This window comes from Erythrolamprus reginae, unplaced genomic scaffold (genome assembly GCF_031021105.1).
Source record: "Erythrolamprus reginae isolate rEryReg1 unplaced genomic scaffold, rEryReg1.hap1 H_10, whole genome shotgun sequence".
Classification (NCBI taxonomy): Eukaryota; Metazoa; Chordata; class Lepidosauria; order Squamata; family Dipsadidae; genus Erythrolamprus; species Erythrolamprus reginae.
Genome location: NW_027248463.1, coordinates 770151 through 781837, shown reverse-complemented (window position 1 = coordinate 781837; position 11687 = coordinate 770151).

Genomic DNA, 11687 nt, shown 5'->3' with positions numbered 1-11687 from the left:
TATTATATGATATAAAATTCAAAATATCAAATACAAGAACTTAAAGTCAGGATGTGTGAATTTGCCTCCTCCAGCGAATGCTAAATATATTAAGACCTCATCAGATCCCATAATCTCCCAGCCAGCATAGCATTGGAAAAGTAACAAACAAGTAACTTCTTATCCCATCTATCCGCTTAAACTTCTCAACCATGAACTGACGGGAAACTGCAGGAATCTCATCATTATTGATGGAGTTGCTTGTTCAGCAATGATGCTGCCAGGTGATGAGAGATCACCAGCCTGTCCACAATAATGTCATGTAGAAACATAAAGCTGGGATTAACATCAAAGGATAGCCATGTAGGTTCCGGTGGCGGGCCTGCCCTTCAAAGCATTCTTCAAACCAGCTGAAATTGTGCTAACAAGGCATGAAAAAGAACCCATTGAGACAAAAAGAAGAGAGCAAGCTGGGAAGATGAACCGGATTATTTTCAAAGGCTGGTGCTCTGATACTGAGGACTGAGTGATAAAACAGCAATTCCTCCTCAGGCTGTGAACTTGTCAGATTTTTATTTCTAAACCCACCCAGCACTGAATAGAATAGAGGCCAATGAACTCAAGGTGTGGACATGGTTGACTCAGGAAGCAACACATTGTCCCAGGATACACAGAAAAAGAAGCAATTTTCCCCTGCAGTGACCTGGTAAATGCTGACTTTTTTGTTATGTATGGTGCAATTCCTTTAATCATTGAGATGGGATCAGTCTTCTACAGCATTCTATGAAAGGTTTTCTACTGAAAAACCTAGGGCCATTATGGCGAACCTATGGCACGTGTGCGGAGAGGGGCGGCATACAAATCTAAATAATAAATAAATAATAAATAAAAATAAATATCTGAGGACACATGAGATGTTCTCTATGTCAGCTTCAGCACATATGTTTGTGCTGATATTTGGCCTTCCAGAGGGCGGGGAGGAGTCATTTTTGCCTTCTAAAGACTTCAGAAAGCTTTAGAAGGTGAAAATGACTTTCCCCCACCTTCTGGAAGGCCAAAAAATGCTTCCTAAAGCCTGGGGAAGGTGAAAAATGGCACAGTGGGCCTATTCAAAGTTCAGAAATGAACTTCCGGTCGGCCTATTGGGCCCATTTTTCGCCACCCATAGACTCTGAAGATTTCGCTGAGGTCTGGGTTCATGCGTATGTGTGGGGGGAAACACGCATGCTTTTTTGGCACCCAAGCAAAAAAAGGTTTGCCCTCACTGACCTAAGGCATTTTAACCAGATTAGTTAGCATCCGGATCACATTTGGTAGGGAACATTAACTTCTTGTAGCCAAAGACCATGTATGTATGAGGTTCTGAGAATTATCTACTATGGCACCTGTGGTGTGTGATGTTTGTGGGAGAGAACAACTGAATAGCTATGGTGCAGGTATAAGATAGGAGGACAGAAGGAAAAGGGGGGACATGATCGAAACATTTAAATATGTTAAAGGGTTAAATAAGGTCCAGGAGGGAAGTGTTTTTAATAGGAAAGTGAACACAAGAACAAGGGGACACAATCTGAAGTTAGTTGGGGGAAAGATCAGAAGCAACATGAGAAAATATTATTTTACTGAAATAATAGATCCTTGGAACAAACTTCCAACAGACGTGGTAGATAAATCCACAGTAACTGAATTTAAACATGCCTGGGATAAACATATATCCATCCTAAGATAAAATACAGAAAATAGTATAAGGGCAGACTAGATGGACCATGAGGTCTTTTTCTGTCGTCAGACTTCTGTTTCTATGTTTCTAAGATATGAGCACTTGTTCTGAAGGAGGAGAGGACTCAAAGAGCAAAAGCGGCTATTTTTCCTTTTGCACATCAAAATCTCTATAGTTAAAACATTTGAAGTTAATTAATCCCATAAAGTTTTCTTAAATGTAATCACACGTACTCTTCCCAATTATTTAAACAGAACTACTCCAAACATGACTAAGTCGGGGTTTAACTCATATGCCTTATCTTAATACCAACACTTAATACTAAAACAGAACGTTTCATATTATACTATTATAGATCTTTAAAATTGATGTGGCTTCCTGGAAATATTCTCTGCTATTTAAAAGATGATACAACAGCACTAGGCCTCTTCAGATCAAGCATTTGTTTTAAAAAGCTTCATTTTGTTAAGTTGTCAGAACAATAATAAATCAGTCTTTAGAAATGAGTCTAATAATTTGAACATTTTATAGGCATTTATAGTTATTGACTTACCTCCTTGCAGTAAGCAACAAACAGCCAGTTTTAGCAATTGCCTCTCCCTGCAGCAATTTGCCTCTGCAGTTTTAGTTTCACTTGCATTTTAGCACCAGTTTGCCAGCAACTTCAATCAATCAGCTGAGTGTAGGGAGGCAGATAATCAGTAGCTTGTGCTAATCAGGCTCTGCTACTATTCGCTGCAAGGAGGTAAATTACTCTCTGAGGGTGGCTGGGTGGGCCTACATTCAGTGTATAAGATGCAGCCAAGTTTTCACCCTCTTTTGGGAAGTAAAAAGTTGCTCTTTATACTCCGAAAAATATGGTAAACGTTGACAATAAATGTATGCATATTTACACAATGAAAGAATGTCATTCAAGGCTAATGTCACACATGTGGAGGAAATGCTTTGAAGCATGTGTAATGAGCTTTTCTTACTCTTCACTCCACACTGGCTCACATTTGTGAACGGATTTACGGAAGGGCTTGCAATGGGGAAAAAGCTGCTTTGCATTATTTTCTTATACGATTACTCAGAAAGGGAAGCCTATGTAACTCACCACTCTGGGAGAAGGAGACCCAGATTCTAGAAGTGGGGAAAGTCTTGCATCTCACTCCCTTGAGTTGATTTTCTGAGCCATAATATTGAAGCAGAAAGAATGGGAGAATGCTATTATACTCCTATTTATTGTTCCAGTTTGCAGCACAGGAAGCCAAATTCAGAAAAAAACAACACTTAGATCAAAAACCTCTATTTATTCAAAGCATACGTTTTAAAAGGTCAGTGGCTTTAAAAGAAAATATTAATACACACTTTGATTCTACAAATTACAGATCAGCAGCATTACAAGCTCAAGAGAGAACCAGTGCATTTTTCAATAAAGTTCTGACATTTCCTTTATTGCTATAAATAAGACCCATTAATGTAACTAAATAAATACCAAAGCATAGCTTTTGTTGTACCAACTAAACTCCTACAAGCTTTCCCACATAGATAAAGGGTTGCTTTAGGGATCAGCTAATCTTTCAGCTGTTTGGTGTAGTGATTAAGGTGTTGACTTGAAAACCTAGAATTCTAGAGCTCCTTTAGTCATAAATCTGCCAGGTGACTTTTGGCCCAATCCTCTTCAGCAGGTTGAAGGCATGGAGAAAATTGGAGAGAAATATTTGGCATGTTTTCCAACTTTAATTGACCAATAAATATATAAATGTCGGACAAAAATATAATCATTATCAACAGACTCATCCAGTAGATCTTATAAGCTCCATCCACTTGGGTAAGATCAGAGAAATGAGAATTACATAATTACTGTAAGAGTTCCACTGATAGATGAGTGGCTGTGTAAATTTTTTGGTTGGTTGGTTGGTTGGTTGGTTGGTTGGTTGGTTGGTTGGTTGGTTGGTTGGTTGGTTGGTTGGTTGGTTGGATGGATGGATGGAGGATGATTGGATGGATGGATGATTTTGATACTAATCCAGAGTAAATACAGAATCTTGACATTATTGCCCACACTGATTTAGATGAATTGAAAGTGGAATTCGTTTGAAAGATTTGAAATTGGGAAATAAAAGTCTAGTAAGCCACTTACAACATGATACTTTAATCACATCATTCGGGATATAAAAAATGGTACATATGCCAGGGATGAATTTTCAAGGCTTGTTGGAATTTGGGGATATACAATATTTGCTTCAGAGAAATTAAAGCTTGGTAGAAAAACCCTGGTCTGGGGAAAACAGAATTTGTTTTGGGTGTTATTGAGGATCCAGACTGTGTAGTTTGTCATTGACAAACATAGCTTGAACAAAACCTGTATGCTTAATTCATCTAATTATTTATTTTGACTTTACATATATTTAATGTCCCAAGATGATTTAAAGAACTACTGCTCAATAAGCCTTCTTTCAGTCATGTACAAGGTTTTCAATAAGGTAATAGCAAAAAGAATATTGAGAACATTAAATGATGCACAGCCAAAGGAACAGGCATGATTCAGAAGTGGCTACAATACAATGATCACATCTTGGTTGTTCAGCAAGTCATTGAAAGGCACAATGAATACACCATGCCTCTATGCATGGCTTTCAAGGACTACAAAAAGGTGTTTGACTCAATATTCTAGCAAGCAATAATTAATGCATTGCTCAACCAAGGCATAGGCACTGCTTGCATTAAACTTACTACAATCAATATATGAAAAACAATGGCAATAATTTGCCTTAATGTCTTGAAGTGGAAATCAGCATAGAACAAGGCATATGACAATCACCTATTCTTTTCTCATCCTGCCTTGAAGAAGTATTTTGCAAAGTAGACTGGGCAAAAGATGGAATAAAAATCAATTATTATTTAAATCACTTAAAATTTGCAGATGATGTTGTTCTCCTCTCACAAGTTCCAGAAAAGCCACAAAGACATAAAAGAGCTGAACAAAGCAGGAGAACCATCTGGCTTAAAAATAAATCTGAAAAAGAACCAGGTTATCAATATAAATAAAAATGTAAATGTTCTTTTGTTCAAAATCTTAAATCTCTGAAAGTTCTTCATAGATTGCTTTGAAATTTTGACACAACATTGCATTCGAATATGCTCATGCTTTTATATACCTATATTATATAGATATCACACCTGTGACAGATAAAAACATGCAGGTGCTTAAAATAGGACTTTCTTTACTGATTACTTTGAAATTTTGACACAACATTAGATTTGAATATGTACAGTACATATTTTTATATACCTACTATTATGTAGATGTCACACCTGTGTCAGGTAAACACAGCAACAATGAAGCTGTATGGTGAATTGTTTCATTTCCTATACATGAATGAAGGACCTCTTGTCCTAATTAGATTGATTCTAGCAGCAATTTGATCCCAAAATGACATAGCCTTAGCTCTTGCATCATCCGGAATAGCTGTGGCGTTGCTACCAAGTGGGAGAACTGCTCATTCCACTTTGAAATTGCCATTCAAAATGCAAAGGTTGCCATTGAAATTGTCATTCGAAATTCAAATTGCCATTCAACATGCACAGGACCTTTCAAAGGTGAAGATGTCCCCATTCCTTGCATTCCTATGATTCTAACATATATGCCATTTCAATTTAAGAGATTGCAATTCCCAATTCAATTTGCATTTGCAATCACCATCAACAAAGCTCAAGGCCAATCTTTAGAATTGTGCGGTTTAGATCTATGCATGGATTGCTTCTCACATGGACAATTATATGTTGCATGTTTGTCTGGCAAACCAGACAAACCAGATTGAGCCACAGCAATGCGTGGCCGGGCACAGCTATTGTTTAATGAATTAACCAAAGAAAGAAAAAATTATATCTGGACAATGGATTATATCTTGGGCAATGGATCTCAATGGGTACAATAAAGGAAATTGAATGGCATGTTAAATGTGGTTGGCAGGCATTTGGAGAACTAAGCATAATTTTCAAGAACAACTTCCCTCTATGCTTGAAGAGAAAAGTTTTCAATCAGTGTGTGCTACCTGCTCTAACATATAGCAGTGAAACATTGACACTAACGTCACAATCAATTCAGAAACTATGAGTGGCTCAAAGAGCCATGGAAAGATACATGATTAGCATTACAAGATAAGATGGAAAGAGCCACACATGGATTAGAGCAGTGTTTTTCAACCAGTGTGCCGTGGCACACTAGTGTGCTGCGAGACATGGTCAGGTGTGCCGCGAAGAAAGAGAGGGAGGGAAGGAGAGAGAGAGAAAGACATAGAGGGACGTAGGGAGGGAGAGAGAAAGAGAGCAAAAAAGAGAGGAAGGAAGGAAGAGAAAGAAAGGGATGGAGAGAGAGAGAAAGAAGGAGGAAGGAAGGGAGAGAAAGAGGGAGGGAGAAAGAAATAGAGCGAAGGGGAGGAAGAGAGAGAATTTTTTTGTCCAAACTTTTTTTAGCCCCCCCCCCCTCAATGTGCCCCAGGGTTTCGTAAATGTAAAAAATGTGCCGCGGCTCAAAAAAGGTTGAAAATCACTGGATTAGAGAACAAACAAAAGTATATGATATCATCACGAGAGTAAAATAATTGAATGGAAATTGACTGGTCACATAGCAGGAAGAACTGATGGTAGGTGGACCCAGGCAGTCACAGAATAGATCCCATTTGATACAAAGCATCTATGAAAAAGATCCAAACGGATGGATTGATGACATCAGCAAGTATTGTGGGCCAATTTGTTAAAAGAAAACTCAGGGCTATATTGGTTGTAAATATGCGAAAAAGGCCTTCATCCTGCAGTAGATAGACAATAGCTAATGATGGTGATTACTTGTTAATGTATGCAAATATACCTAAATGTCAGGAGCAGGAATGTCTTACCTTTCCTACCAGTGCACATCACGCATGCATTCCCTTGCACAATTTTACTTCCGCACATGCTCAGAGGGATGAATTTAATTCTGCACATTTTCAGAAAGCTGAAAAATTGCAAAAAAATACACACACACAAAAGATGGCAGTGTGCACAGAGTGGCAAAGACAGCACTGGAACTATCTCGTCAAAATTGCGTAATCGGCGGACTACAACCAGAGTGCACACACCGGATCAGATCAGTAGGAACACACCTCTGCTAAACATTCACACACATTTGAACAAGCATTTTGCCATTTCATACAGAGGAAAGGTATTTATTTATCTATCTATCTATCTATCTATCTATCTATCTATCTATCTATCTATCTATCTATCTATCTATTTATTTATTTAGTCCAATACACAATGAGAGTTTTAGTGGGTATATATATACACACACACATAGTAAAATACATGATGAAGGTTATAGAGGAGATAATTCAAAGTGTTGGTTATGACCTTTAAAGCCCTTCATGGCACTGGACCAGAATATCTCCGAGACCGCCTTCTGCCGCGCGAATCCCAGCGACCGATTAGGTCCCACAGAGTGGGCCTTCTCCGGGTCCCGTCAACTAAACAATGTCGATTGGCGGGCCCCAGGGGAAGAGCCTTCTCTGTGGCGGCCCCGACTCTCTGGAACCAACTCCCCCCAGAGATTAGAACTGCCCCTACTCTCCTTGCCTTTCGTAAGCTCCTTAAAACCCACCTTGGTTGTCAGGCATGGGGGAACTGAGACATCTCCCCCGGGCATATACAATTTATGCATGGTATGTTTGTGTGTATGTTTGCTTAGTAAATGTTTTTTAAAAAATATTTTAAACTATAATTTAGATTTGTCATGAATTGTTGTACAGTGATCTCTCGATTAGCGCGGGGGTTACGTTCCAAGACCTCCCGCGCTAACCGATTTCCGCGTTATACTGGATGCGGAAGTAAAACCACCATCTGCGCATGTGCGCCATTTTTTTCATGGCCGCACATGCGCAGATGGTGGAGTTTGCGTGTGGGCGGCGGGGAAGACCAAGGGAAGATTCCTTCAGCCGCCCAACAGCTGATCTGCTCCGCAGCGCGGAAGCAGCGAGGAGCCGAAGATGGGGTAAAGGCAAAGGGGAAACCCCATCTTCGGCTCCTCGCTGCTGCCGCGCTGCGGAGCGGATCAGGTGTTGGGCGGCTGAAGGAACCTTCCCTTGGTCTTCCCGCCAGATCACTTGCCGCTTGCCAGTCCACGCCCCCCTGGATGAGCGGCCCCGCATGGCCCCAGCGCCGGACTCCGTTGCCGAACGCCGAAACCGGAAGGGGCGAGGTGGGGGAGAACGGGAGGCTCAGCATTCCGTCAGTCGCAGCGCTGGCTGTCAACTTTTCTTTTTAGCACTGGGGAGGCAAGTCAGCTCCTGCCCAGTTTTAAAAAGAAAAGTTGACAGCCAGCGCTGCGGCTGACGGAATGCTGAGCCTCCCGTTCTCCCCCACCTCGCCCCTCGAGAGATCACTGTAATCAAGAAAGTCCAGTTGCCTTTTGAAAGAAAGCACTTTTGGGACAACCATGGAAGACTGAGAATCTCCAGAGACATCCTGTCACTCTTGTCCAAGTCCTAAAGCTACCATCCATAACAGGGAGTCTCCCATTCCCTCAAGGGAGGAGAAATCAGCCCGCTGCCAGAGAGGCTACTCGGCTCTCTCCTTTGGGAGCTCCGTTGCCCACCGAGATGCAGCAACTCAGCAGCGATAGCCTTGCCGATGCCCGTGCCTCCGCCCGTCACGATGGCCACGTGACTGCGAAGGAGACCAGCCGCCAGAATCCCCCTGCCACCAAACGCCGACGACGCCATCTTCGCAGCTTTCCGTGGTCCTCCTGAGCCTGAACCCCCTTTTTAAAAAAGTCATTCATTTCGCCGGGAGCGCTCCGGGTCACGTGACTCGAGCCGCCCCGCCCCTTTCCCATCTCTTTCGAAAATCGGAATGCCCCCTCTGGAATAGCGGCAGTCTTTTGTCTGCCACGCCCACCCGCGCGCGACGAGATGGCGAGAAGGGTGCGTCTCTTGCTCAGTGCAAGTTAATGGCATGTGAATGGGTTGCCTGAGAGGGAGGGGGGGAAAGAAGAGAGGTGTCGCAAGAAGGTTTCGCAGCGCTGGCTGTCAACTTTTCTTTTTAGCACTGGGGAGGCAAGTCAGCTCCTGCCCAGTTTTAAAAAGAAAAGTTGACAGCCAGCGATTGTTCCGCTGCCGCCAGCATGGCCTGGCTGGCAGCGGAAGATGTAACCTTCGCAACCTCGGAGAGCTTCCTGGGCATGAAAGCTCACGAAAACCAGGAAGCTCTCTGAGGTTGCGAAGGAGCCCACGATCACTCGGCTGCAAGCGGGAGGAAGGCGAATCCCACGGGGCTGGGCTCGGTTATCCCCCCGGCTCCCCTCCTACCAGCCCCGCCGCGGAACGCTCCATTCTGTTCCCTGCTGGCCCGATTGAGCGGCCCGCGGTCTCCATTCAGGGAACAGAATGGAGCCTTCCGCGGCGGGGCTGGTAGGAGGGGAGCCGGGGGGATAACCGAGCCCAGCCCCGTGGGATTCGCCTTCCTCCCGCTTGCAGCCGAGTGATCGTGGGCTCCTTCGCAACCTCAGAGAGCTTCCTGGTTTTCGTGAGCTTTCATGCCCAGGAAGCTCTCCGAGGTTGCGAAGGAGCCCAGGATCACTCGGCTGCCGGCGGCAGGAAAATGAATGTCACGGGGCTGGGCTCGTCTCCCCCCCCATAGCAGCCCCGCCGCGGAACGCTCCATTCTGTTCCCTGCCGGCCCGATTGAGCGGCCGGCGGTCTCCATTCAGGGAACAGAATGGAGCCTTCCGCGGCGGGGCTGGGGGAGCCGAGCCCAGCCCCGTGACATTCGCTTTCCTGCAGCCGAGTGATCCTGGGCTCCTTCGCAACCTCGGAGAGCTTCCTGGGCATGAAAGCTCACGAAAACCAGGAAGCTCTCTGAGGTTGCGAAGGAGCCCACGATCACTCGGCTGCGGGTGGCAGGAAAGCGAATGTCACGGGGCTGGGCTCGGCTCCCCCAGCCCCGCCGCGGAAGGCTCCATTCTGTTCCCTGCCGGCCCGATTGAGCGGCCAGCGGTCTCCATTCAGGGAACAGAATAAAAAAAAATTTTTTTTTTTTAAAAAAAAATTTAAAAAAAAAATTTTTTTTTTAAAATAATATTTTAATATTTTATTTTTTAAATAATATTTTTTGAAAAACCGCGTTGCAGCGTTTCGCGCTAATCGAGAACGCGCAAGTCGAGGGACCACTGTATTCTGTTGTGAGCCGCCCCGAGTCTGCGGAGAGGGGCGACATACAAATCTAAATAATAAATAAATAAATAAATACTCATAGTAAAATATATCTATGAAAGAATAGAAAAGAAGGCATAGTAATAGAACATATCAATGAAAGAACTGAAGAAGAGATATAGGAATAGAAGAAAGGTATAGGAGATATAGGAGAGCAATAGGACAGGGGACGGAAGGCTATGCTATACAATGTCAAGTTTTATTCACTGAAGTCTATGGAATAGTAAACTATCATGTCTGGGTGAAATACAGTATAGTGCCTTTTCACTTTGAAATTCCTCTCTGACCCTCAACTTATATTCAAGGAGAAGTTTCATTTATCTTTCTATTCCACATCCTTTAACCTCCAAGTGTTCAACCTCACACCAATTACTTGGCATTTCTTAGTTGACTCTTTGACTTTGACTTTAAAGTCTGGTCTCATGCCTTTTGACTGGTCATTGGCTCAATATCTCAGCTTCCGATTTATGAGGCCTTTCAGCTCAGCACCCTCACTTTGATGAGCCCTGACAAATTGCTTTTTCACAGAGATCCGGCTGCAGGCATCCTGTTTATTCCCAACAAGATCATGATTCAAGCCTGAGAAATTTCCCCTCACATGATGCTAAAGCTATAGCTACAATTCCACTGAAGCCTGAAGCCCGTGGGTCTGGAGAAAACCCTTAAACTATATATTGTATTTTTAAAGGCACAGAGACACAGCATTACCTATGGGTATTGATAGGTTTCTGTCAAAAACAACAAAAACCCTATAACAAAATAGGCAATCTGGAATGTAGGGTAGACGAGTTGTGAAAACAAAACGGCGGTAGTTAATTCATCTCCAGGTTTGATCAATTTAATTTATCTCAAAATTCCTTTCTATCAAGCAGGGAGATGGTTATGGAGATATCACTCTATTAAACAAATAATTCCCTCAACACTGTCAGATTTTCTACTAAATCTGCACTTCTATTCTACTAGTTTTTCTCATCATTCCTATCACCCATTTCCTCCCATGTTGACTGTATGACTGTAACCTGTTGCTTATATCCTAAGATTTTTATTAATATTGCTTCTTCATTGCTTATTTGACCCCTATGACAATCATTAAGTGTTGTACCACATGATTCTTGACAAATGTATATTTTATTTTATGTACGCTGAGAGCATATGCACCAAGACAAATTCCTTGTGTGTCCAATCACACTTGGCCAATAAAATTCTATTCTATTCTATTCTATATAGCTATGCCATTTTTTTTCTTTTACAGGTAAGAGTAAGAAATTAGGTTCTGTGAATTGATGGGGTCACTAAACATTCCCATGTAGGTAATTCAAAAAGTTGTCTAGAACTACAGCAGAATATTTATAGGGCATCATTGACAATGATGCAAAAACATTCATTTTGTGTCCTTCTGAAAATATGTAACGTAACAATGCATGTTCAGTTGTATTTGCCTGAGAATGCTTTCACACATGTGAATGAAGTCATAATCATGAAAGCATATTAATAAGGTCCATTTTCCTTCACAAAATGATTGCAGTGATGGGCTCCTACGGGTATGGTCAGGTACGCAGAACCAGTAGAAAAATATTGGTCAGGTATGGAGAACCGGTAGAAAAATATTGGTCAGGTATGCAGTAAATGAGGTTGAATCTCCATAAATTTATAAGAGCTGTGCTATATACAGTTATATTTTTGTGTGCCTGTGTGTAAAATGTATGTACACATATACATAGAATTAAATACTATATTTTGGATGTTCGGTAATAGTAAAT